This window comes from Pieris brassicae, chromosome 7 (genome assembly GCF_905147105.1).
Source record: "Pieris brassicae chromosome 7, ilPieBrab1.1, whole genome shotgun sequence".
Classification (NCBI taxonomy): domain Eukaryota; kingdom Metazoa; phylum Arthropoda; class Insecta; order Lepidoptera; family Pieridae; genus Pieris; species Pieris brassicae.
In genome coordinates, this window is record NC_059671.1 from 2,181,912 (window position 1) to 2,189,604 (window position 7,693).

Below are 7,693 nucleotides of genomic sequence, written 5' to 3' on the forward strand. Positions count from 1 at the left end.
CATAGAGGAAAACGTGAGTTACTCTACAAAGGAATTTTTTTTATATAATCACCATCATGCGTTAAAACGGTTAAAGAACTTTATTGTTATGTAGCGTTAATAAAAAAGCCATGGTATAATGGGATTATAAATAATATAATTATAGCCATTAGATAAAATAATGAATATATTTTTCCGTCTTAAAACCATACTGCATATGTAACATACAAATTAGCCTTAATTTAAGTCCGTTGTTGCACAATCGTGATGCGAATGAACTACTTCAGGCTTCACTAGCCTTTTAACACACACTATATTTATGAGACAGATACAAGCGTAGGAAATAGTACTTTTCGATGGTGTATCAATTACTGAACCGATTCGAGTGTTTTTTTATTTATTCCTTGAACTCTGAGGAAGGTTTTAATACAGAGAAAAACCAGAAAATCTACAAAAAAGATAGTTTTTACTTCCGACGCCTATAAAGAAGTTTCACTTCAAATATGTGATAACGATAACAATAATTCTATTGTTATGATCGTAATAATTCTATTACAATTACTGTAATAATTTTAGTAGTAATAAGGTAAAATGAAATAATTGTATTATTTGTATTCAAGTCTATGCTAATAAAATCCTTTTGTTAAACTTTATCTAATTAAACTTTATTTAACCAATTTCTGTAAAGTTGCATATAGTAGATCATTTTTCGAAAAATAAGGTCATAAAGAAGTTTCACTTCTTACGTGTGCACACGCACACATTATTAAATTGTTATTAATAGCTTCGAATCTCTTCGAATCAACTGTGGACAAGAAAATGATGGCGCGTAACGGAAAAATGTGACGCGTACCCAAAAAATGTGACGGTCATTTTTTTCCCACGCCGATAAAGACTCCCAGAACTCCGTCAGAGAGTCAATTCATGCGGGCGGTTGATTTGGAAGTTTGTAATTACCACGATAATGCTAACAAAGAACTCAAGTTTTATCTTAATTGCTTTAAGAATTTGACATCGAAAGCACGCATTTACAAACTTAAAACGAAATCTGAGGTTTATAACGAAACGCTTTAAAAAATTACTTTTTGTTTTAAAAAAAAATCAGTGGTGCTATAACCTTTTTTGCTCTGGGCTTCAGATTTCTGTATCTGTTCTGTGATCAGCCTTCTGTGCCAGACGCACGCCGTCGACTTTTTGGGTCTAAGGCAATCTGATTTCCTCACGATGTTCCTTCACCGTTCGAACGAATGTTACATGCGCAAATAAAAAGTATGTCTATTGGTGCACAGCCGGGGATCGAACCTACGACCTCAGTGATAAGAGTCGCACGCTGAAGCCACTAGGATTTTTAGTTAACTAACAAAAAAACAAAGGAAGGGAGCTACCATTTCCAGTAGTTTCCAGCCACTGCTAAAATACTAATAATCAAAATATTCTCATCAATACAATAACTAAACTTAATCCCAGCCTTGCCCCATTATTCATAAATATACCATTAACCTGAAATAACTATTATTTACTTACAAATATAAACTTTATAGTATGTATTAAATTTAATGCTAAATAACATAGGCAGGATTGAATAAACATTTGCCAGGTAAAATTGTGTTAGTGTTTCAAACTAAGGCTGCAAGCAAATATAATTCTTAAACCTTTCTTTGCTACATTTTTGATTCTATTTATTATTGAAACATTTTTACGAGTTTTATCAAAGCATTTTTTATCGTGAAATTTAAAAATAATTATTAAAATAAATGATCCCTGAACTTTGTAATACGTAATATATTGTTTATTCTGTATAGGTAATTTTAATGACTATTATCTTTCTAAATTATATATATTTGGGCTTGTTATCTTATTTGTTCAATAACTTAAAGATTAAATTTAGAATATTAATCTACACATTTGACACAAGACCAGTACTTATTCAAAGAACAGTTCTAATAACTGAAAAGGCTAATGATAAGCTATCGGTTGATTACGAGCAATCACAAACACCGTCATCAAGTGAAATTCTCAATTTTTTTTAGAAACCCGCCGTATCCTGGCCATTAAAAGCTAACGTTTACGGCGGCGATAAATAGGATTAAACCAACAAATCGCCAACAAAAACACCGTCTTAAAATGTCAACAATAAACAAGCTGTTATCCTCTCAACTCTTCCCTGAATTATTTACCTCAGTCCATATTTAAACCGCTCTAACGTTCGACTCTAGGTGGGAAATTTGCTGGCATGGCTCCAAAACCTAGCCGGTCATAGCTCACCTAACCTTAATGTGCAAACAAACTTTTTTCGTTTGGTCTAATCCATGCCATTCATGTCCACAGCTAGTGATAGCCTAAAATTTTACGCGCTATATATAATCGTGCTGTAGAATATAATTTTCGTTCAATTTAAAATAAATGTCGATATACATAAGGTTAGATAGTTATAGTCTAAAAGATCGTAGGGCACACAATTCGGAGATGTCTGGTTCTGCTTCATTGATAAGCTCTTGTTAGTCATTACAGCACGTGTTTTTTGCGCAGTGCGAAACCGCTTTTAGGCTTTTTTCACGTTTGAATTCTCTTAAAAAAACAGTCTAAAGCGGGATTTAATCCAAAGATGTGTATAGCGTAAATTATCTTTGCGAAACCAATATAAGCACTAATTTATTGTCAGTCACTCAATCTGAAACACATGTGGGAGGGAATTGAAACGGATTCATTGGCTCATTTAACGATTGGAGGAATAATGAAGCGCTATTTAGAACATAGCTCTCATTTGAAACAGAGATTTTATTAACTGAAAAGTAATACGGGGTCTGAATATTTCATACGATAGATGAAACCGTGATGCAAGTTGATTTATTGTGATTGGTTTAAGGGTTTCCCGTGTCTGTGATTAGATTAAACGACATCTTTCTTTTAACGATTGGAAACTGTAATAATTATTTTATGATACAATGCCTCTCTAAAAATATAGATACATATAGATATAGATACATATACAAAATTAAATAATCACGCACCAATAATTATATTTGTGTGATCATTATAAATTATCATGGAATCCCGATTTTAAAACAAGTATCGTTCATTCATCTGACGAAATCAGATTAATATCATTAATTTTTAACTAAGAACGTAATGGGTTTAATTTTCATATTTATTGCACGCTAATAAATTTGATTTGAAGTATTTGACATGTAGATGATCGGCCTTCTGTGTCTGACACACGCTATTGACTTTTTTGGGTCTAAAACTTTGTCGGTTTCCTCACGAAGTTTCCTTCACCGTAGCAGAGAGTATTGCGCATTTAACTTCAAAAGGAACTGAAAATAAATACGGTAAAACCGCTCTTTATATGTTGCCACAACGTGAATTGTTATATACAACTAATTCTAAGACGCAGTTTGCGTCTAGCTTTAAATATGATTAAATTAATTTAGCATTATCTAAATCTACAGCAGTAAAGTACTAACTCTTATCTACAAAGTGCAAAGAAATAAAAGAGCTAAGGTCTTATCAGCTAGATTTGAATACGACTTATGCCAGGACACCTTCAGACACATTAAAATGCTGTTTAAGTTGAATTGAAATAACCTTGGTGTAGCATGTTGGTACCAGTCAGCATATATAGTAACGTAAAAAATATATTATTGGTGAGAAATAAAGTTACATTATATATACGTTTATAATAATACATAGCTTTAACCCGGTAAAAAGTGATTTCCTTCAAATGTTACATTAATTTGTTATATATTATTGTTTTAGTGTGTGTGTGTGTGTGTGTGTTGTGGTTGTAACCACAGCCGTAGCTGAGCATTTAGATGTAAAGCAGACGTGTTCCACAGCGAGTAAAAGCAATGGGCAGTCTTACTGTTAGCGATTTCTTCCAGACAACTATAGGGAGGACGTAAAGGTAGGAAAAAGGCTGATAAATTTTAATGGGAGACGAAATAGAAGTCGGGCCACTTAGAGTTAAGTACTTACCAGAGAGTGTTGTCAGTCTTTACGGTAGTGGAATGCTCTAATAACATTTTTTTTTTTGAAGAATACTGCTTTAAAAATCTGCGTAAAAGATGCCAAGCCTCAAAGGAATTAATCAGAAAGTTTGTTCTTAACTAAAGCCATGCATGAATTACGTAACTTTTAAATATTGGATTTTGACTACAAGTTAAGTACATACTGTATTTATTTATAATTTGTTACCATAATATGCATAATTATACAAACAAAAGTAGTTTACATAAGTTAGTAGGCAACAGGCGGACTTATCGCTAACAAGCGATTTCTTCCAGGCAATCCTAATATGGGAGAATAAAAAAAGAAACACATACAAAGGGTATAGTACAAGAAGTGCATAATTAATTAACAAAAACAACTCAAAATAACATGCAACTATAACTAAAATTGAATAAAATAAAATATAAATAATAATACTAACCTCCTAGGAAATATTATATTTTCTGTATGACATTCGACGTTAAAACCCTTTTCCAGAGTGTACTTTTAAGATTTTCTTTGTAACTAATGCGAATAGACAAGTTCATGTTTTCTTAATGTTGCTTAAGTACGTAACAAAATATTCAACTTAATTCAAAATATTATAAAGGCTTTAGAGGTTTTTAGGCTTTTAATCCCAAAGAATATCTCCTATATTTCATTAGTATTTAAATAATATATATATATTTATTATTTTTAATGTAGATAATATTTAAATACACGCCTTGCAAAAATTTCGTAATTGCCATTACCGCTTACGGACTTACATGACTTACTTACAGAACATACATCTTTATGGTGTCGGAAAATATTTTTTTCGTAACCAACTTCAATATTGTTAAGTATACAACAATCCTATAAAGGAATTCAATAGCAATGTTAACTACTCTCTCGAATACGAATAGGTGCCCGTTTTTCAAGAGTCATACAGCCCATTACTTCTATTTTGTATTATAAGGGCTTTTTGGCTCGCCTAATAGCCTTTGCGGGAACTCAAGCATACACCATTGTTGTATTAGACAAATGCCTTCTAAGTCCATACAAATGAGATTTTCTTCAGTATAGGATATATTTGTATAAAGTTTTTATATTGTCTCAAAAATATATTTACATTAATTGCAATATTTTCTTCATTAATATTCAATTAATTTAATTAAGAAATTTAAAATAAAATAATTTTCCATTTTTTTTTTAAATAAAATATAAAAATCACAGCCGATGCAACCATTTATGTCTGGGCCTCAGATTTCTGTATCTATTTCTATCTATCTATGATTATTTGTCAATTTAATAGACCAAGGTCTAAGGCATGCCGGTTTCCTCACGATGTTTTCCTTAACCGTGAGCGTGGTAAATGCGTATATAGAAAAAAAGTCCATTAGTGCATAGCTGGGGCTCGAACTCACGGCCTCATGGATGAGAGTCGCATGATCAAGCCATTAGGCCAACACGGCCAGTTTGATTTAGACTTGGTATTCAATTCTAAGACTGTGTTTGCGCAGAAGATAATATTGCACAGTAAACACAATTTTTCCCATATCCCTATAGGATCAGAGCGTCAAGGCGTAGGAGAAAAGTCACAATAGTGAAAAAAAGAAACCAAAATTGTCTAAAACACAGTCCAACAAAAGCAACGGATAACAAAGCTAACGCTAAGCATTGTATATTTTAAATTTATATTAAAGTAAATATTGCCTATTAATTAGAATTCCTGATTAACACATCTACCAAGGGACTCATTAAACGTTTGTGAACATGGTAAAACATAACGCTAAACCATTCCCCCGAATTAGCTTATTGAATAGCTCCAAAGGGGGACAAGGGACAAACTTAGACCGAATTATTCATGAGCTCGGAAATCCCGATTGATTATACTGTTTATCGCAAATTAACTGAAGTGGGAACTACATTTACACTGCGACAAATTGAAACTTTGTTCTTAGCGTTATGTAAATAAATTCGTTTTTAGTCAATTTAACATTTAAACTTTAGATATGAAACAAGTTCTAGTAGTGTCAAAATAGTTTTAGCGAGAATGGGTTTTCTAAGTTTTTTTACAGTCCGATAAATTAAGGACTGGAGGCCTACCATGAGTTCATATTGCGAGCCTATTGACAACCTACAACTGAGATGCATCGCTTATTCGTACCATGACATCAAAAAAACGAGACAGTTTAGGTTCCCACGTGACCTTAGCGGTAATCAGATTGCATTCGTTCAATTTGTATGAAGATTCGTACTATGTCCGCTCTGCTGAACCAAAATATGACCGTTGCGCCTTCCAACTATGATAGAATAAAAGATTCTGAAAAAGTAACTTTTTGTTCAACTTTTTTGTATCAAACGTGTCCAAGTAATATTCTATATTTTAATAAAACTTGTAAATTAAGTTAAAATAATAAGATGTACCTACTGTCTAATTTAGGAAATAAAATATAATTCGGATATTTTAGGGTAGTTTTAGTTTAGAAAGTGTGATTATAAATAAATTATTAAAATATCGGAGATGAAGTACAAGACGGCAATTCTCTTCTATCGACTTCGTAGATGTCTTGTTTTGAATTTGCTATAGATCAACGACTTTGATTCTATGAAGATTCAGTGTAACTACAATTATACAAACTATGTTCAATAATGTTTATTTAATTATTTAGGCAGGTTTAACAAAATCATAATTCCCCAATATATAATATTTTATTTTAAACCAGCTCCCGCCCGCGTGTGTTTCGTGTATTTTACCAAATTCTCTTGCAACTTCTTCAACGATTATTTCGGGTACTAAGCAGAATTTATAGCATAATTATTGACACACCTTCATAAGGATTCCGTGTTATAGGTAAATACTGCAAAAATAGCTGCCGCCTGGTTCTTCATTTTACAATAAATAAGAATGCAAGTATTTATTATAATTCAAATTTCCTGATTATGTTCATGAATTATATTATTCTGCTTCATGTTGTTTAAATAAACATAGGTATTTTTCAACTTATTATAGGTAAATAAAAAGATGACTTCAAGCAATGTTCAAATAATCACATATTCATATAGTCTCTCAATTTAGCGTGTTTGTCAGGTTAAGCTGTAAAGAAAATTTAATTATTTATATTATATGAATTAGTTAACGTATACGCAAATTTTCTACAATTTGAAGGAATTCATTTTTATTATAGTACTTATGATTTTCCAGTTATAAGATGAATTTTAATATGTTTTGCGATGGGCCTATCAGGAATTCAGGGTATCAGAAATACCTTCCATATAGGTATTTATTTTTTAGAAAATAAATTTGCAAACAATACTTACCGCATCATATGTATAAGTTAAACAATTTCTAAAATTATATTTATAAAACTGAAATTTTGTAAGCACCAAAATATTGAAAGCTCCTATCAAAATTTGATGGAAACGTTAAAAAATAAGTGTCAACTGTCCAAGCACCAGAAAACTTTACGTTTTAAAAAAACGAAAGAATATTTTTAAATTAAATAAAGACGCAGACAAGACGTAGCTTATTGTGATTGATGAATTATTTAAAATAATTTTATATTGTTTAAAACGTAAAGTTTTCGGTCTGGTTTAAAATATCGAAAGAATAGTATATATATTTCATTCGGTTTTATAGAAACATCTTGCGAAGCAAGTTTGACAGTTCAGTTTCAAAACTTACATAGAAACTTCAAACAAAATTATCGTTCTTTCATACGGTCTTGCGATGCAAATACGTTTC

The 7,693-nt window shown here is 31.5% G+C and overlaps 1 long non-coding RNA gene across 1 annotated transcript; it reads right to left on the reverse strand.

Moving 5' to 3' along the window:
* Positions 1-6,729: 6,729 nt before the first annotated feature.
* On the reverse strand, positions 6,730-7,372 carry LOC123712326. Its single transcript, XR_006754073.1, has 2 exons — positions 7,270-7,372; positions 6,730-7,045 (listed from the first exon to the last, which is right to left on the reverse strand). It is a non-coding gene; the product is annotated as an uncharacterized LOC123712326 (long non-coding RNA).
* Positions 7,373-7,693: the final 321 nt, after the last annotated feature.